The sequence below is a fragment of the Bufo bufo genome, chromosome 1, assembly GCF_905171765.1.
Source record: "Bufo bufo chromosome 1, aBufBuf1.1, whole genome shotgun sequence".
NCBI classification, from domain to species: Eukaryota; Metazoa; Chordata; class Amphibia; order Anura; family Bufonidae; genus Bufo; species Bufo bufo.
In genome coordinates this window covers 665,117,979-665,139,328 of record NC_053389.1, presented here as the reverse complement: position 1 = coordinate 665,139,328, position 21,350 = coordinate 665,117,979, and the positions used below count along the sequence as shown (strand labels likewise).

Sequence of the window (21,350 nt, the reverse complement as noted above, 5' to 3'; positions counted from 1 at the left end):
CCGGCCTGCCTGCTAGCGCTTACTACAGGAGACAGAGTGTGACATGTACCGGCCGCTCTCTGCCCGCCGCTCTCCCCGCCTACTACAGCCCCTCCTTAGGGATCTATGGATGGGATAATGATGGGGGTGGGGTCTGTGGATGGCATTATGATGGTGGGGGGGATCTGTGGATGGTATTATGACATTATGATGGTGGGGGGGATCTGTGGATGGCATTATGATGGGGGGGTCTGTGGATGGCATTATGATGGGGGGGGATCTGTGGATGGGACTGTTATAGGGGGATCTGTGGATGACACATATAGCAGTGCCATCCACAGATCCCCCCCACCATCATAATGCCATCCACAGACCCCCCCCCCCCATCATAATGCCATCCACAGCTCCCCCCCATAACAGTGCCATCCACAGATTCCCCACATAACAGTGCCATCCACAAATCCCCCACCCCATAACAGTGCATCATCCACAGATCCCCCATAATAGTGCCATGCACAGACCGCCATTAGTTCAAACCCACCAAAAGCACACCTTTTGGTTAAAAACATTTTTTTCTCTTATTTTCCTCCTCAAAAACCTAGGTGCATCTTATGGGCCGGTGCGTCTTTTAGGGCGAAAACTAATCATTTAGGGCCAAGCTACATGGCCCTGCGCTGCTGGAGGCATTGCCTAATTTATGACGAGGTGTGTGCCTCATCATAAATTAGGTGCACCTCCAGCAGTCCAAGAGGCACATTTACTAAAGGCTGTTTCATACGAGCGGAGGTCGTGCGTGTCATCTGCAGCGTGAATGACATCCAAGCTCCGCACTGGACAGCAGAGACAAGGAGCATTAACATGATTGATAATGTTCTTTGCCTCTCTGTGATCACAGAGAGGCAAAGAGCATTATCAATCATGTTAATGCTCCGTGTCTCTGCTGTCCAGTGCGGAGCTTGGATGTCATTCACGCTGCAGATGACACGCACGGCATCCTCTCGTGTGAAACAGCCCTAAGACCTTTTTTTTCCTGACGCCGGTCTTAGTTTTCCCCTATGCACTGCCGTAAGAGCTGTCTAATTTATGACGAGGCCCGCACTTTGTCATAAATCAGGCGCATCTGTGGCAGTCCATGCTCCCGGAGTAAAAACTACGCCAACCCCTGGCTGATGTAGTTTACCGCTAAAAATTTGCGACTGTGTCTAAAAATGACGAAAGTCCATTATTAAATGTGCCCCTAAGGGCGTAGAGTAAAAACTACTCTAGCCCCTCACTGGAGTAGTTTTTACTCCTCTTTTACGCTTGTTTCCGTAAATTTGCCGAAGTCCCAGCCCACAGCGCTCCAAAAGGGTGAGGACAGTGTAAGAATTCCCATGCAACAAAATATTGACGCATGGATGTTTAAAAAGTCGCAAAAAAGGGTTCTTGCGACAATTTTTACACCAAAAGCTGGCGTAAAAATGTTAGTAAATGACTCCCAATATTTTAGTACAGAAAAGGCATACAATTCTCCAATATGCATTTACGGCATATTACATGGCTTGTTACCGGAGCAAGTTATGACAAGCCTTGCAACTAACAGCCGCAAATGACAAAAGGGATGTGGCCGTACCCATACAATGACATAACGTGAGTACTTAGGAGATGTTTTTATACTCCTTAGGGCTCATGAACATGACCATAGTTTTGGTCTGCAAATTTTTTTGCGCATCGGCGGTGGATCCATTCATCTCAATGGGGACGCAAAAGATGTAGCCAGCACACCTGTGTGCTATCTACATCCGTAAATCCATTCTGAAGCCCCACAAAAAAATGGTATAGGCATTTCTGCAGGAGTTTCTGCAGGTAGCCTAATGGTGGCTGCAGACAGACAGCCAGCCCTATAAGGGCCAGTTCACACAGAGTTTTTGGCGCTGATTTTGAAGCGTTTCTGCCTCAAAATTAGCATCAAGTCAGCTCCAAAAACACCTTAAAACAGCCTTTCAATAGGAAGAAGCTCTTTGCCTCTTTCTTAGGGTACTTTCACACTAGCCACTGAAGAAGAGGTGTGTAAACCTCGAAACGCGTATGGCAATTCTGGCAATTCGATTACAGTAACTACAGACGACAATCTGAAAGAAACAGCGCGCTGCAATCTGTAAAGAGGTGACGTATAGAAACCACGTGGGACGCCACGTGAGACGCCACCAGGTACGTGATCGCCATTCGAAAATACGGGATCACCACTCAAAAGTTCTGCTTGAATTTTAACACACTACTGAAGCCTACATTTATGTCGAACTAGTGGAAAAAGAAACTATCGCTGATTAAGCGTGCGGTCTATCCTGTCGAATAAAAGACACAGCAAAGAGACTGCTTATCTTTGTCCATATGTTCGTTCATCTGCTAACAAAGAAAATATAAGAGGTTTTATATGCTAACATTGGGAACAATATTTGGAAGACCTTTCTACAATTTTTTTTTCAATTTTTTTTCAGTTTTTCTCTTGCATTCCCTGTGGTTTCCTACTAATAGTCGATGCCTCTTGAGATCGATTTTTTTGAACATCTTAATTGACACTGTTCTATCATCAGTTTCAAGAGTCGATTACAACATCGATTTATAATCGAAAATTACAGAATTTGTTTTTAAAGAGGACCTTTCACCGATTATTACACTATGAACTAACTATACAGACATGTAGAGCGGCGCCCGGGGATCTCACTGCACTTACTATTATCCCCGGGCGCCGCTCCGTTCTCCTGCTATGTCCTCCGCTATCTCCGCTCACTAAGTTATAGTAGGCGGAGATTCCAGTCACTAAGTTATGGTAGGCGGAGTCTGCCCTTGTTCTGCTCTAGCGCTGGCCAATCGCAGCACAGAGCTCATAGCCTGGGAGGTTATTTTCTCCCAGGCTGTGAGCTCTGCAATGCGATTGGCCAGCACTACAGAAGAACAAGGGCAGACTCCGCCTACCATAACTTAGTGAACGGAGATACCGGAGGACATGGCAGGAGAACGGAGCGGCGCCCAGGGATAATAGTAAGTGCAGGGAGATCCCCGGGCGCCGCTCTACATGTCTGTATACTTAGTTCATAGTGTAATAATCGGTGAAAGGTCCTCTTTAAGTGATATGTTTTAAATGTTAATTTTAATGTTATGATGATATGTTTATATAAACTTTTTTGATGCAACACCCTATGACCTGAGTGCCCGTTATCTACACATATTTTTACTTTCACACTAGCGTTTCTCTTTTCTGGTATTGAGTTCCGTCACAGGAGCTCAATACCGGAAAAAAACGGATCACTTTTATCCTAATGCATTCTGAATGGAGAGCATTCTATTCAGTATGCATCAGTTCAGTCCCTCTTTTTTGGCTGGAGAAAATACCGCAGCATGCTGTATTTTTCTCTCTGGCCAAAAATCCTGAACACTTGGCGGAATGCCGGCATAAATTTCCATTGAAATGTATTAGTGCCGGATCCGGCATTAAAATTGCCGCATTGACAGATCTGTTCTTCCGGTCCGCGCATGCGCATACCTTTAAATATGTGGAAAAAAAAAATACCGGATGCGTTTTTCCGGATGACACCAGAGAGACGGATCTGGTATTTCAATGCATTTGTCAGACGGATCCGCATCCAGATCCGTCTGACAAATGCCATCCGTTTGCGTCCGGATTGCCGGCGATTGAGTCCCGGCGACTGAACTGCCTGACGGAATCCTCGGCCGCAAGTGTGAAAGTACCTTTACACATGTAAAAAAGAAGCAGCAATGCTCTATGAGAATCAGTGCTTAAAGAGAACCTGTCACCGGGATTTGGGGTATAGAGCTGAGGACATGGGTTGCTAGATGGCCGCTAGCACATCTGCAATACCCAGTCCCCATAGTTCTCTGTGCTTTTATTTGACACAATAAAAGCACAGAGAGCTATGGGAACTGGGTATTGCAGATGTGCTAGCGGCCATCTAGAAACCTATGTCCTCAGCTCTATACACAAGATCCCGGTGACAGGTTCCCATTAATCTCCCACTGAAATGAATAGGAAGCAGAAAAAAACAGCTCCATTAAAGTCCATGTGTTTTTGTGCGTTTTCTGCACATTTTGCGCAGAACTGGTTAAAATCTGCTTCAAAAACTTCAAGCTGAAAATTCTGCTTTGTATTGAACACTTTTTTCGCGCTGAAAAAAAGACACGTGTATTCCTTGCTGATTTGCAGTGAACGTTTTTTTTTTGCTCTGAAAAAACATGTGTATCTTGTGCTGATTTTTTAGGCATGTATTTCAAAATCAGTTTTGTGAACTGGCCTTAAGGGTGTTTTCACATATGTTGGAATTTTGCACCAGAAAATCCGCAACATCACGACTTGTCCCATGTTATCCTATGGAACTGAAATATGTCCATCCCTGAGTTGTATCTCGCTGGGAAATTGACATTTTCTGTATGAGAATCTCTCCATTCAATTCAATGGCAACGTAATTCTGAAGTGGAAAACACAGCAGAAAAATCTGCACAACAAAATCTGTGCGGAAATCTGTACCAAAATCCGTACCACAATTTACACCAAAAAATGGGCAACTTTGTAAAAATGCGCACCTGCAGATTTTCTGGTGGAATTTTCCGCCACATGTGAAAGCATCCTCCCAGGAGGAAAGCAGGAAATTTATCAATGTATTTATGCCAGTTGTCTAGTGTAAATACACTGACAAACATGGTGCTCAGAATAAGCTCCATAATTATGAAGCACATGTTCCACTTTTTCCGACATACAAGTCGGATAAAGTGGGTGAGGCCAGGTGTGACATTCTGTTATTTAAATTTTTTTAATTACCGTATTTTTTCCTAATATAAGACACACCAGACTATAAGACTCTCCTAGGATTTAAAGGAGGAAAATAAGAAAAACATTTTTTTCATCAGACCTCAGATCAGACGGCCATTCTTCATCAGAACTCAGATCAGACCCCCAAGCTACATCAGACCTCAGATCAGATCCTCATTAGACCCCCAAGCTCCATCAACCTCAGATCAGACCCCCATCAGACCCTCGCAGCATCCATCTGCCTCAGATTGGACCCCCATGAGCCTCAGATTGGACCCCCATGACCCTCAGATAGGGCACCCATCAGCCTCAGATCGGACCCCCATCAGACATTAAAAAAACTAATAAACTTACCTTGCTTGCTTCGGATGGCGCTGCCACTCTGCAGATCCACTCACCGATCCCTGCTCTTCTTCCGGCCCGCGATGCACTGTGACTTGACGTTGCACAGCCTCAGGTCATAGTGTGCTGTACGCTTCCCTCACTGCTCCCTGCGCCTCTTGCATGCTAATGACCACTTCTATAATGAAGAGGTCATTAGCATTCGGACTATAAGACGCACTGCCATTTCCCCCCACTTTTGGTCTTATAGACTGAATAATACTGTAATATCTCTGCTGCTTTGTAAATTAATCAGAAATCTGTGGTGTTGCGCTTTGTGTTTCCTCTGGGTGATTGTCGCAGGGCAGGTGGGGGTCGCTTTGTCAGTGGGGCAGTAGTGCCTATACTAAGTTTTACTATGGGGCCCTATGAGACCCGTGTGCAGCCCTGTTGCTAGCTATTTGGTAATGTATCCTGGACGCTGCATTAAATTCTTTTACATATACCACAGCAAGCATGCCACAATGAAAAAGCACTGCTACTGGAGTCACGATCTGTGCGATATGAATTGCAAATACAGTTGTGTGTATAGACCCTAAATAAGCAGACACTAGACCCCCACTACCTTGAAAATGTCTTTCAGGGACCAAGGTCTACCATAGAACATGTAAGGAAATTTTGCTGTGTCATAGTCACAGTGAGAAGTTTACTTTGCACGTCATCATGAAGATGTTCATAGTAGTCTGAAGTAACATGATCCTTGAAGACCTTCAGGCTGAGAATAACCCCTCCTTTTTAAGATTCCTTGTGATGACACAAGTTCCAGCAGTGCTTTCCTGCACGTTCACGTACATAAAAGAAGCAGGTCACGTGATTGCTATAAAAGACTATAACTGGCAATAAACTGCTCTCTGACCAAATAAAGAATCACCGTACACATGAAGATTCATAACTGCAAAATTACTTATAGAATCAACCGAACCGTTGAAGTTTTTTGTTTTTCTTTATTTCCATGTTCATGTCGAAACATGTATCTATGTATACCCTGATGTTTCGGTTCTCTGGAAAATGTCGGATCACTTATGTCTTGCTTCTAATGTACGTATTATCCATGCTTATTTCTCATCTGTGATGATCTGATATTTTGATTCTCTCAATAAAAAGAGATTTGTTAAAAAAGAATCACCGAACAGGAGCTTTCACATAGGCAGATTTTCTTGCAGAATTTTCCACAACTAAAAATCAGTTCCATTCATTTGAATGAAGCAGCAAGCACATGGATTTCTGCAAGCCCCATTCAGTCATGTAAAACTCTGTCACAAGATCCACAGCCTGTGAAGGCACCCTAAAGCCCCCTACACAAGTTAGGTGCGGAATACGTGCGGTTTGTCAGAGCGGATTCCTGTACAGAAAAAACACTTTTTTTTAATGGCAAAAGCTGGCATAGCGCCTGTTGTAAATGACGCCCATTGGCCATAATTTATCAGCAGGGGACAAATTGAAGTTTGTCTTCACGTTTGTCTATTTGTGTAAAGGCACACAGCACTTAAATTTAGCACCGGCAAGCTGTCATGTTCTGAGCTATTTTAACCGGCCACAGCAGGAGTGGAGGGCAGCTGAGACAAAGGGGGAGATTTAGCATAGAACTGGCTTAGTTGCCCAAAGCAACCAATCAGATTTCACCTTTCATTTTGGACAGCTCTTTTGGAAAATGAAAGGTGGAATCTGATTGGTTGCTATGGGCTACTTTACACCAGTTTGATAAATCTCCCCCGTGGTTTGCAGGCTGCAAAATACATACGATTGTGTGCACGGGCCCTTATACATGGCCAACGGTTCACTGAAAGCAGAACACCAAGTCCAAAACCGAGACACATGAAAGAACAAGTCTGACAACTGTGGTGTTGCTAATGGGTGACACTTGAGGCCTTGTTCACATTTCCATTTTCTGCAGACAGCACACGTACCTATTGATTTTAATGTGTCCGTTCACATACCAGTATTTTTTACTGACCGTGGATCAGTGAAAAAAATCACTACTTTGGTGTGTGATGTGGACCAAACATAGCCATTACAGTCTACGGGTACGTGAAAAAACACAGACACAAAACGGATGACATCCGTGTTGCGTCCATGTTTGCTCCGTTTTTCACTGACCACTGGTAGGAGACGCCGTGGGAATTGACTTTCAGCTGAGCAGTGTGGAATACAGATGACACACGGAGGGCAAAAAAAACGACACACGCACCAAACACGGACATCTTCACAGATGAAACACAGACAGATTTTTTTCACGGACATCAAGCGGACATAGAAATGTGAACGAGGCCTAAATGTGTAACTTCATTTTGATACTGTGTTGTAATAAAAACTCAAGTACTATCATATCAGGCTGTAAACAGGCGACTTCCTGGCTTAAAGCGTCATAAGGAAGTGTACTTCAACAAGACTCATTGCAACACTGGGACACTGCAAAAACCGACAGATCGTCAGTGTTATTTACTGTAATACTATATAGTTATAACAAACGTCAGAGCAGTAACATGAAAGATTTTTTCTACTAATATTTTCTAGTTTCTGGACACTGAAAAGGAAATAGTTTTGGAATAAAGTCCCATTTTATTTACAGATGTGTAACAGAATGGAGGAGGAGGATGCAGCTCTGCGCTCAATAATTTTCTGATCACTAGTTTCTCAATTTCTTCACTGCCAGCCTGGTGCTATCTGACAACCGTAACACCGGATGAAGCCTTATGGCCATAGAAAAGGAGCCCTCAATATCAGTGTGGGTCAGAATGGTCAGCCTCCCAGTGCTGGGACATTGATGGCATATGTTACTGATATGCCATCTATGGTAGGAGAACCCCTTTAGGGCTCATGCACACGACTGTATGCAAAAAACGGATCTGCAAAAAATACAGATGACGTCCGTGTGCATTCTGTATTTTGCGGAAGGGAACAGCTGGCCCCTAATAGAAAAGTCCTATCCTTGTCCGTAATGCGGACAATAATAGGACATGTACTATTTTTTTGCAGAACAGAAATACGGAAACGGAATGCACATGGAGTAACTTCTGTTTTTTGTGGACCCATTGAAATGAATGGTTCCGTATACGGTCCACAAAAAACAACGTAACAGACACTGAAAGAAAATAAGTTTGTGTGCACGAGCCCTTAAATTGAAGCATCACAACTAGGGATGAACGAAGCGAGCTTCGGATCCTAGATCTGAAATCGCTTCGCTCAAAACTTCGGATTAATGCTGTACAGAGATCCATCTCCGTACAGTATTAAAATGTACGGGTTCTGACGAGGTGAAGTCAGTTATTCCTGAAGTTTTGCGAGTGAACAACTTCAGTATTTGCAGCTTTTCGTGCTTTTTTATGCAGCTTTGATGTGGTTTTTATTACTGCCCATTTCAATGAGAACTCTGGATTAGGGTAGTACCGGGTATCGAAATATCAATACCCAATTGATACCTTTGTATCCGGATCAGTTCGATACCGGGATTTGCCTTTTACCGATACTAGGCTGCGCAGTATCAGAGAACATGGCGCACGCTGCTCTCAGCACATTCTATGTTCTCCTCAGCAGCACAGGGGAAAAGGTGTCCCTCCCTCCCAACTGTGCCGCTGCAGTCAATGACAAGAGAGGAGGGGCTGTGGCCACTGCGCCACCAATGAAGATAACTAACCCATTAATACAAATACAGGTGGCGGTACCTGAGGGGTTAACGGCGACAGATCGCAACTCCCTGTCATAGAGGTCAGGTGCCGGCTATGTGATTCTGACGCCGGCACCCGCCGCCTGTGTTTGTATTAAACGTTAGTTCAGTATTAAAGTCATTAGTGGCAGTGGCCACAGGTAGGGCTGCAGTAAACGATTATTTTAGCAATCGAGTATTCTACAGATTATTTTTTACGATTAATCGAGTAATCTAATAAGTAAAAAATAATTAATAGACTGTTTTCCTTTATAAAAACTCATCAGACCCCCTGCCATCAGTCCCCAGCACCCTTCGTTCTCCCCCGTGAAATCAGCCCTAGTGCATTAGTTCCCCACAGTGCCATCAGCTCCACTACTCCCCAGTGCCATCACCTGCCCCCTCAGTGTCACCAGCTGCCTCCTAGTTCCACCAGCTGCCAACCCAGTGCCACCAGCTGCCACCCCAGTGCCATCAGCTGTCCCCCAGTGCCATCAGCCTCCCCCCCCCCAGTGCCATTAGGTGCCACCCAGTGCCATCAGCCTGCCCCCCATTGCCACAAGCTTGCCCCCCAGTGCCATCAAGGCATAAGCTATGGAGCAGCATCATGCCTGGTAGATGCCAGCTACCACAATAAGCTGCATAACCCGCATAACACTGTAAACTGGCACTGAGCCCTGATCCCACATGTATAACAGAAAGCCAGGATATAAAGTGCCACCTAGGCTGTAAGTCTAGCCCCCTCCTCTGCACCAGTGTGACTTGTCATGTCATCCTCCAGTGCCAGCACATGGTACCAGCAGTGGCTGGCATCACCTGTTACACCGGCCCCGCTCTCCAGGCTCCTCACCTCCTTGAATTTAACCTGCCCGCGGCCGTGCCCCTGCCCTGCAGCCGTCATTCTCCTCCTGGATCTCCCCCTTGATCTGCTTGGGCGGCCGGTACAGCGTGTGGTTGGCTTCCTGCAGCGCCCTCACATGTTCCTCCTGGATCCGAGCGGGGGGCGAGGCGACCCCCATCCTCTTCATCCTGCAGCCCAGGACCAAAGGGGGTGCACTGCGGAGGAGGCAACTGGAACACTCCACATTTAAAGGCAGCAGACTGCCGACCGGCATGGCAGCTGGACGAGCACACAAAGTTTCCCTCAGTGGAGTGTAACAAGGTAAGGGCCGGCGGGTGACCACGAAGCGGTGAGTTAGCAAGCGCTTCACTCCCGCTCCATGGTCACATGACACAAACAAATCCTCGATGCAAAAAATTTGCATCGAGGATTTTTTTTGTATAGAATTACTCGATTTAATCGAGTAATCGTTTTAGCCCTAGTCACAGGGTCCCCTCCCCCCCTCTTCATTGGTGGTGTAGTGGCAGTTGTGATCGGAGCCCCTGCAGTGTAATCACGGGGGTCCGATCAGTTACCATGGTAGCCAGGACGCTACTGAAGCCCTGGCTGCCATGGTCAGCTCCCTGCTGCTGTGTGTACTATGCACAGGGCAGCAGGGACAGTGTGAGGTCCTATTCACCCTGATAGAGCTCTATTAGGGAAAATCGTTATTAAATAAAAAGTAAAAAAAAAAAAGTTTAAAAAACAAACACCAAAATATTAAGTTTAAATCACCCCCTATCCCAATTTTACATATAAAAAATATATACAAATAAATAAATAAATAAACATATTACATATCGCCACGTCCGAAAAGTCCAAACTATTAAAATATAAAAAAATATCTCCTATGTGGTGAACGCCGTAACAGAAAAAATATAATAAAAAACGCACAATTCGCCATTTTTTTGTCACCTTGTCCCCACAAAAAAATAGGATAGGACTGTTCTATTATGGGCCGGATGTTCCATAAAATGCGGAATGCACGTGGCTTTTTTAGCATTTTATTTTTGTCGCGTGGTATCAAATATCACAATACTTTTTTATGGTATCGAAATTGAATCAAAATGTTTGTATCGTGACAACCCTACCCCGGATGTGGATTCCACATCAAGAAGGGACGCTTGCTTCTGCAGCGTAGTTTTTAAAACCACAAGATCAAAAAACGCCATATGAATTAACAGGCACTTTCCCCATTTAAGCGCGGTTTTGGAGTGTTTATTGGGCGTGGAATCTATGACAAAATTTACGTAGAAAAAACTGTGTGAACATATCCTAAATAAGCCCACGAGCATCAACCTGCTTCTTCTTTTATCAGCAGGAATGTGATAGTTCCTGCTGGAAGGGGAACCTACCAGCCACTGCAACCAGAAAAACCTACCGTACAGGGGTGACAACAAAATAATAACTAATCCATTTTAATACCAAAGATCCAGCGTTTTAGGATTTAGCTTGTTTTTATGCTCCACACTTTGGACAGATTTTCTCCGGAAGTGGAGCATCAGTTTACTGTACATCTAGAAAAGTAAAGAACCCTAATTTTACTGCTTCTGAAGTCATGGCAGGGAAGCCTTGGTCCCTGTACAGTCTGATAACACGTTAGGGTACTTTCACACTTGCAGCAGAGGATTCCGGACGGAACTGCCCGCTGGATCCAGCAGTGCAGACGCAAACTGATGGCATTTGTCAGACGGATCAGGATCCTGATCCGTATGACAAATGCATTGAAGTGCCGGATCCATCTTTCCGGTGTCATCCTTTTTGCCGGGAACACTCGTGGCCGGATCCGGCATTAATTTTGGACGGAGATAACACTGTAGCATGCTGCGGTATTATCTCCGTCCTGATCAGTCAAAAAGACTGAACTGAAGACAACCTGATGCATCCTGAACGGATTACGCTCCATTCAGAATGCATGGGGATAAAACTGATCAGTTCTTTTCCGGTATTGAGCCCCTAGGACGGAACTCAATGTCGAAAAAGAATAATGCTAGTGTGAAAGTAGCCTTATATGACCGCGGGCTGCTACAGATATGTCTGCTACCAAGTCAAAAGCACAATAGATGTTCTATGTATGTTTCAATCAGTGGCGTACATAGAGAAGTAAGGGCCCCATAGCAAGGATCAAACCAGGCCCCCCACACAGGACAGAAGGGTTTCTGCCTAAACCCCTTTCAATGACCCTTGGGCCATTTTGTCCACTGCCTCATTTGCTAAAAGTTGTTCCTTTAGAGGGTGACCAAGTTTTCACCTCCGGTAGAAGAGGAAATAATCCCAACTAAGGCCTCATGCACACGACCGTATGTATTTTGCGGTCCGCAAAAAATACGGATGACATCCGTGTGTATTCCGTATTTTGCGGAAGGGAACAGCAGGCCCCTGATAGAACGGTACTATCCTTGTCCGTAATGCGGACAATAATAGGACATGTTCTATTTTTTGGCGGAAAGGAAATACGGACATACGGAAACTGACGTACGGTCGGCAAAAAAAACAAAGAAAACGGAACGGACATGGAAAGAATATACATTCATGTGCATGTGCCCTAAGACTGGACCCCTAGCAGTCGCATGGTAGTTACACTCCAACCACTAAAGGCATGCCAGTTACTCTTTTAGTTCTAGTTTGGTTGCATCTGTAATGTGCCCAGCACTTTAGTGACAAGAGCTTGGCATAGAATAGATATGTATTTCCTAAGGAGGGTACAGCACTAATACAGGAGACACTTACCTCGGGCGGGCGTGACGTGCTCACAGCTCAGGGGGCACCAGCTATGAGCCTGGATTGAGCTCTGCCCACTACTCCTGCCTTCCAGTCAACAGCGTCTCCTGTGCCGCGGCGCTGATTGGCTGCTGTACTGGGCGGGGCCAGGCTCTGCTCTTATGACTGTCCACATTACCGGCTGAGCGGGGTGACGGGTTCTGACCCCGGAGCCTCCCTAGGACTATATGGGGTCACAGCTCAGAAGGACGCAAGAATAGAAGCAAATTGTGTGATAAAAAAAAATATATAGATATAGATTTCACAGTTATTTTATCGATATGTGAGGAAGCTGGGCGAATACCAATATGGCTGCCTTTACAGCTTACACGGTGCCTGTCGCCTGTGACAGATGGGTACCTACCCTGGTACCTACACACTGTGATTATACCCACATAGGCATTCACAGATAATGACAGAGTGCCCCCTCATCATGGCCAGGATAAGGGGTAGGGGTCTGTGAGGGAAGGGTGGACTTTCTTTTTGCCAATACTCTGCCTTTATGTTTCTCTCTACAGTCAATGAACGGTCTATATAAATAGGGAACCTTGTTCCACTGCCCATAAAAAGAAGGAAATGTCTCTTGTTTTTTGTTTCTATTTTTAGGAAACGTTTGTCCAGCTTATTATAATTATCATCATCATCATTTTGCGTTTCACGATAAATGCTACTCATGGCTTCATATTAGTATTTTGGGCAATCGACATGTATGGAAAGAAACCTAGGATGCACACGTTGCAGATCACACATGGTTTTTCTGCACAGATTCTCATGTAGAAAAGCTACAGATTAGACAAGTCTCATTCACACTTTGTTTTTTCTTTCCGTGTGGAAATTGACTGATTTAAAAATCTGCAGCGTGTCAATTATGTTTGTGATTTTTTGGTGCAGATTTCACCCTTTTCATTGAAGGATGAGATCTGTGACAAAACTGCATCAAATCCAAACCATGCAGATTTGAATGCAGAAACACAAAATCCACACGGCAATTTGTGCAGATCTTCTGCATGTTTGCTCACACCCGTGTGCAGGTACCCTAAGGCCTCTTGCACGCGACCGTTGACCCGCCATGGCTGTATAGCGGCCCGCATATGGTGGGTCCGCAATACACGGGGCACCGGCCGTGTGCATTCTACATCACAGATGCGGACCCATTCACTTGAATGGGTCCGCAAATCCGGAGATGCGGTATGGAACGGGACACCACAGAAGCACTACGGAGTGCTTCCGTGGGGTTCCGTTTTGTGCTTCCGTTCCGCAAAAAAATAGAACTTGTTCTATCTTTTTGCGGAACGGACGGATCACAGACCCCATTCAAGTGAATGGGTCAGCGATCCGCATGCGGGTGCCCGTGCAAATTACGGCCTGCAGCATGGGCTAGGGCTACAAGACGACATGTGTTGCGCGACAATCAGGGCACAACTACACTGCAACATGTGTCGCACAATGCTGTCCCGTGCAACAATTTTTAGAATGATAGTCTATGGTGTCACACTACAATATGCGACATGCTGCGACTGTGAAAAATCCAGTCGCAGCATGCCGCAGTGCGACACCATACGGCCACAGTGTCAAGTTACTGCGTGTAGTTTTGGAAGCCAATACTAGGAGTGAATTCATAAAAAAAGGAAAATTTGTATCTGTCCTTTATACTTTCTTTCCTTTTCCTTTCATGACCCACTCCTGATTTTGGCTTCCAAAACTGCATGCAGAAACCTGACCATGTGCCCTCATGGCGTGGTAGCTGAGACGCGGCCGCCATATGGCTGCAAACTGGGTGTCCATGCAAGCGGCAGCGCTATTCTTTCAACTCATTGGAACCATTGTTAAAAGAGAACACTGGATAAACAATTTGGTTCCACTGAGTTAGGCCTCTTTCACAGGATTGTGTGCGCTCCGTGGCCGTATTGCGGACCTGCAATACACGGGCGCCGTTCCGTGGGCATTCCGCATCACGGATGCAGACCCATTCACTTCAATGGGTCCACAAATCAGGAGATGCAGAATGGTGCGGAACGGAAACCCACGGAAGTTTCCGTGGGGTTTCGTCCCGTACTTCAGTTCCCCAAAAAGATAGAACATGTCCTATCTTTTTGCGGAACGCGGACCCATTAAAGTGAATGGGTCCGCGATCTGCTGCAGCTGCCCCACGGATGGTGTTCGCGCAGTGTGGGCCGCAGCACAGCCACGTTCGTGTGCAGGAGGCCTTAATAGGATATTGTGGCGGTTTGCTTGGCCGCATCTTAGCTGCGTCATAGCCGTATCATATGGCTATGCCCTAAAGGTGCTGCAACATGCTGTGGCAGTGCAGTGTTTTATGTGCTGCAAAAACGCATAACAAATGAAAACCCTGCCCCTGGAACGCCCAACTCTGCCAATTTATGGACGGAATTGCCGTTAGCCCTGCCCATTTTTAACCCAGACAGCCTAAATTTGCAGAGACTGTCTGAAAACCAGGGACAGTCCCTGCAAATTCAGGACAGTTGACAACTATGCCATGAAATTAGACAATTTAAAAGCATATAGAAACCTACGCGTTTCGAACATGTTCATGGTATAAAATAAGCCGCAAGGCCCACCTTATATTCAATGTACCAAGCACAGCTGTGGTGGAAGGGGCGTAGTGCAACACACATCAAACTTGTAACTTAGAGTTTGTGTTTTTTCCATAGTGCACATTGGGGGAGATTTATCAAAACTGGTATAAACGAAAACTGGCTTAGTGGCCCATAGTAACCAATCAGGTTCCACCTTATATTTTTCACACCTTTGGAAAATTAAATGTAGAGTCTGATTGGCTGCTATGGGCAACTAATTAGCCAGTTTTCGTTTTCACTAGTTTGATAACTCTCCTGCGCTGTATTTCTTTTTTTAATGTAAATTTGGAAGGTTACACCGATGGTAGTAGAATTATTACCAACTACCAGCAGCGCTGCATTGCATGCCACAAATTGTCATCTCTGTCATACAATTAACAGCGTTCCAGTTCTCGGAGTGGCGGATATGATTTGACGAATTTGTCTTTGGCCCATGTGAGTGCCGAATCCCTCCCCCGCTATGGAGTATGCCCACAGCTGCAAAGTCTGAAGGACAATAAAGGTCAAAGCAGGGCTTGCTCAGGTTGCAGTTTATTACTGTGATGCACACAGGGTGACAGCAGGGTGAGCACTGTTACACCTAGATGAAGGTTACCAAATATATATATGGTGGATATATATGGTGGTCTTACATAACACCCATTGGAGGAGATTTAGCAATATTGGTATATACCCATATGCCAGTCTTGATCTCCCTAACAAGAGAGGTCTCTTAATAAATAAGGCACATCTCTGTCCTGCACCACAAACTGAAGTCTACGCCAGCTAGAGGCTGGCATGGACTTCATCTAAATAAAGCTTATTCCAGTTTCTGGCATAATTTATAGTAAATCCGGCGGGCTGCATAAAGCCCAGCCCCTCCCACTAAGCTCCCCTTTTTCTCATCACTTCAAAAAAGTGGCGGGAAGCCTAAAATTATGGCATATGGCGTCATAATTGAATACTTTTTTATGCCGCAATAGTGGAGTAATGGGCTTAGCAAATGTCCCTCATTGGTTACACTAGCAACATGACACGGCCCCTTCATTCAATCATTATCTTAAATCATACCCTTGTCCTGCCAGGATTCCTTCTAAATACCTGGAAGGTTCATTCCAGAAGCCTCCCGATCTGACCAGAAGCTTGTAGAACATTCATTCATTACATAAGGGCTCATGCACAGAAAGGTGTGTGCCCCGTGCCTGTATTGTGGTACGCAAATCCATTGACTTGACCGTCTCTTGCGGATCACGAACCCACTCAAGTGAATGGGTCCACATCTGCAAACCGCTTGCACACAGATGGTGCCCGTGCATTGCGGACCTCAATTTGCGGTCCACAGCATGGGCACGGGGCACACACGGTCCTGTGCATGAGCCCCAATACTGATTTTGATTTGTATTCCACTTCCCTCTCCTACACCTGTAGGGGAATTTACCGGTGCTTTACGTGCATGTTCTAACCCTCGGAATTTGGAAAATGAGTGCTTTTGTGTAGATGCTAGACTAAAACAATGAGGATATCACTCCAACTTAGTAAAGCCAAAAATAAGGTAGCTGTAAAACTTTTAAACAAATCATATAGTTCCAGGGCTTCTAGATCTATATTTAGTAATAGTGTTACATTTTTCTACACAGTTTTCCTTGGAATATTATGACATTTTTTAAATAATAAAAAATATCTTAAATCAGGACTCTACAGTCAAACAGATCCTTACAGTATGTTGTCAATATTTAGCTAAGGGGGGGGGGGGGGGGGGGGTGTCCCTGGGTAATATTGTAGTGCCATCAGTTTATACTTCACCGTACGTACTACTGGTCTTTATAAATGTGGTGCCAAAAATGTAAGACCTGCAGATGAACATCTTTTAACTATTCCTGACCCCAAAGGCAAGAGACAATCTGGAGCGTCTCTTCATCAAGGAAACATTGATTACCTTAAAGTTAGGCCCCTTTCACATGAGCGAGTTTTCCACACGGGTGCAATGCGTGACGTGAACGCATAGCACCCGCACTGAATCCTGACCCATTCATTTCAATGTGTCTGTGTATATGAGCTTTTTTTTTCATGCATCAGTTCTGCGTTGCGTGAAAAATGCAGCATGTTCTATAGGCCTCATGCACATGGCCATTGTTTTGGTCCGCATCTGAGCCGCCGTTCTGGCGGCTCGGATGCGGACCCATTCACTTCAATCGGGCCGCAAGAGATGCGGACAGCACTCTGTGTGCTGTCCGCATCCGTTGCTCCGTTCCGTGGTCCGCAAAAAAAATATAACCTGTCCTATTCTTGTCTGCACTTTGCGGACAAGAATAGGCAGTTATATTAAAGTCTATCCGTGCCGTTCCGCAAATTGCGAAACACACAACGGTCGCGTGCATGAGGCCATATTCAGTGTTTTTCACGCAGCCCTGGCCCCATAGAAGTGAATGGGGCTTCAGTGAAAAACGCATTGCATCCGCAAGCAAGTGTGGATGCAATGCTTTTTTCACTGATGGTTGCTAAGAGATGTTGTTTGTAAACCTTCAGTTTTTTATCACGCGCGTAAAAAATGCATCAAAACGCATTGCTCCAGAAAAAACTGAACAACTGAACGCAATTGCAGACAAAACTGACTGAACTTGCTTGCAAAATGGTGCGAGTTTCACTGAACGCATCCGGAGTCAATCTGCTCGTGTGAAAGAGGCCTTAGGGCTTTGGAAATGACAGACACGGTGGAGATTGGAGTGTGCCATTTCAAATTGATTTATTCTAAATGAGGAAGGCATCATAAAAAGGTGACATGGACATATATATGTCACCGTGGGGAGTGGGGGAAACTCCCCACTGTAAAATGTGAAGCAAACAGAAAAGCAACTAGGACAGAGGCTGGGAAAAGGGCGCAGGTCACCTTCTAAAGCATCCCCAATCCTCGCCCTACCTCCTCACCGTATGAGCGGACCTAGATGGTAGGACGGCTCATACCGGGAACCCAGGGACCCCCTTACGGAGGACACAACAGACAGGGAAATTGTCTAGCAACCATGCTGGATAACAAAACCAGACATACCAGATATGGAACACCAAACTAGACATTCCAACACACCCACAACATAAACCCACACCAAACATGTAAGGCTGGTTTCACACGGGCGTTGCGGATTGGGGCCGGATGCGTTCAGGGTGCGTTCAGTGAAACTCGCACTATTTTGCAAGCAAGTTCAGTCAGTTTTGTCTGCGGTTGCCATTAGTTGTTCAGTTTTTTCCGCACGGGTGCAATGCGTTTTGATGCGTTTTTCGCGCGCGTGATAAAAACTGAATGTTTACAAACAACATCTCTTAGCAACCATCAGTGAAAAACGCATCGCACCCGCACTTGCTTACGGATGCAATGTGTTTTTCACGCAGCCCCATTCACTTCTATGGGGCCAGGGCTGCGTGAAAAACGCAGAATATAGGACATGCTGCGATTTTTACGCAACGTAGAACTGATGCGTGGAAAACAACGCTCATGTACACAGACCCATTGAAATGAATGGGTCAGGATTCAGTGCGGGTGCTGTGCGTTCACGTCACGCATTGCACCCGCACGGAAAACTCGCTCGTGTGAAAGGGACCTAAGGAAGGGTACAGAACAGAGGAAACAAAGGGAAGACATCGATGTCCAACTAGGTGGCCCTCAAACTGAATCGATGACATATCCAGGACAGGAGCAACTTCAGCACACACCAAAGCTGGAGGACAACCGACTCCAGCCTGGAAGCCACAGGCAATATGAACCTAGTGGCCACACCCAGCCAGATAGTTAACTCCAAAGAAACCAAACAGGGGAGGAACCAAGAGAAGGGGAGAAAAGCACATACATGCTGCGACAACAGCGCGTTGCCGCTGACAACCAGCATGCACGGCAAAAGTGTCATGGCGCACAACACAGAGGCCGTGACAATATATTTGTCAGGAGAATTTCATTGTAGCTTTGTCTCTATATGTACTAAATGAGACTTTGTAAAACACCCTCCAAAGTACTCTAGGGAATTTTTATTGCAAATTTATTGCAAGTGGGAATCTGAGCTGGAGGCCATGCAGAAGGGAGAGTGTGACATCCGACACTTGGTCTGGCTTCTATAAGAATGGAGAAAGGACACCCCAGCCATGCACCCTCACCCCAGACGGGGAGGTAAATTAATGAAACACAAACACCAAGGGCTGAAATGATAAAACATGAAGCTGACCATATGAACATTGTGAACATGTGTTTGTGTGTGGGGGTCAGCCAAGGTCTAAGTGTATTTCCATATTTCCTCCAACCCACAAGGAATCAGAAGTACTATAACTTGTAAGTTAGGTTTTTCTGTCTTTTTCTCTCATTTATTGTAAAACTGTTTTGCTTGTTTTATGTAATGTTATCTCTTTTTGTATTTTCTTTTTGTAAGCACTGTATGCTCTACAGATCAATTGCCTTGTAAAGTGTGTCTGCCCTCTGATTGCTGGAGAGCAGAGAATGCTTGTTTGGGTATCTATTGGCCTACAATTTAGTAGATGGCGGCAGCGTGTATCTGGGGTGTGTGGACTTTGTTAGGGTGCTATTTATGCTCAGTTTGCAGTGAAAGGTGAGTGCAGGATTGAGTGTCACGCCCATGTCACGTGCTACCAGGGACGGACTGCACAAATATCCTACAGGGAAATTTCCTGGTGGGCCGAATGCCCAGGGGGCCACTCAAGCCCTCCTCATGTCCACTGGCCAGGTACAGAACGATCTAATGCTCCCAGCCTTAATTAATGCTAAGAGCATCAGGTACTTATACACCTGGCCAGCAGCCGCAGGAGCCCTACTGAATTGAACTGTATCACTGTCCTCAGTTTAGTGATGGGGCAGTATTTTGTGCTGCACTGTGGTATTTGTTTTTGCTGGGGCGGTATTTAGTGCTGCTCTACGGTATTGCTGGCCCCGCCTTCTTCTGTTGTCCACTTTTGCCTTGTGTTGCCCTGGCTTCTGTCAATTTAGACTCACATACAACATAGGGTCACTTTTAGCTATATTTCCAGGGCCACTTTAAGTTCCCAATCAGCCCTTGCGTGGTATGGCAGTACGTGACACATGTTATTTCTGTATATATTTTAATGTCTGTGCCTTTTGGTTACAATACAAATTATGTGATTTTGTTCATTTTTATTTGGGTATACTTTCCTATATACTCACTTACTAACATTGCTACACCAGTTTTTGGTGTAAAGAGTTGCAAGACCCCATTTTTAAACTTTTTTAATGCCCATGCGACAAAATTTTGTGGCATGGGCAGTTTTACATGGTCCTCACCACTTTGGAGTTATGAGGGGTGATGGGGGCCAGGCACAATGTCTCAGTAAATTTGCTAACATTTATTCCTGGAGGTGTAAAATAGGAGTGAAAACTACGCCAGTCATAAATCAGGCTCTTCCTTTGGCAGTGCATGGACTATCAAAGACCCCCTATATGGACAAAAGTATTGGGACACACCTCACATCATTGGGGGTCATTTACAAAGACTGGCTTTTTATGTCAATCTTTGCTTTCCACCTGACTAGAGTAGATATTACTCCTCTTTAACGTCTGTAAATTTGCCAGAGCCGAAGACCCGGACCCAGCTACGCCCCCACCACTCCCAAGTGGCGAGGACAGCATAAAAATGGAGTGCGAGAAAATATAAAAAGTTGCAAAAAGGGGTCTTTCGACTTTTTTTTACGCCAAAAAAAACCTAGCAAAAATATTCGTAAATGACTCCCATAGTGCATAAATGCCGACTCTCGTCCAAATCTATGTCTGACCTCACAAATGCTCTTCTGGATAAATGAAAGTCACAGAACTACCACCACTAAAACATAACCTTTAACAGTATATTAAAATAGAATAAAATGAGATGTGGGAGGGGCCACAGGGGTAAGTATTCATCTTTATAGGAAAAGATGCTCTCCCTTACCACTGTAAATCTAGGGCCCTGTCTACAAATTGGAATTGCCACCCCGATAGGGGCGATCCCATGTCAGAAACCTCCTATTAGTCCCTAGGATAGTCCGGACAAGGAATACATACCAATACCAATAATATATAATTCATGTCATTTTATATTAAAATATTGGGGATATATTTTAATATACTATTAAAGGTTACCTTTTAGTGGTGGTGGTTCTGTGACTTTGAATTAATGTACACTACTATAGAAATCAGACCCTCTGATGGTTCATTGATCAGACCTGTGATTAATGTCTTCTGGATAAATGGCCTTTTGAGCATAGTCCTGTAGTAAAATGCTGCCGTTGTAACGTCAGTTCATGAAATGTCTTCCCTCCAAGATATTCCACCATCAGCCGTGA

At 45.1% G+C, this 21,350-nt stretch overlaps 1 protein-coding gene across 1 annotated transcript in view; it reads right to left on the bottom strand.

The window, feature by feature from the left end:
- SQOR (sulfide quinone oxidoreductase) overlaps positions 1–12,528 on the bottom strand; it is a 61,470-nt gene extending 48,942 nt beyond the window's left edge. Inside the window, exon 1 of the mRNA XM_040414031.1 lies at positions 12,418–12,528. The gene's annotated coding sequence lies outside the window, so the exon portion shown is untranslated. The remainder of the gene's footprint in view (positions 1–12,417) is intronic.
- Between the last annotated feature and the right edge of the window lie 8,822 nt (positions 12,529–21,350).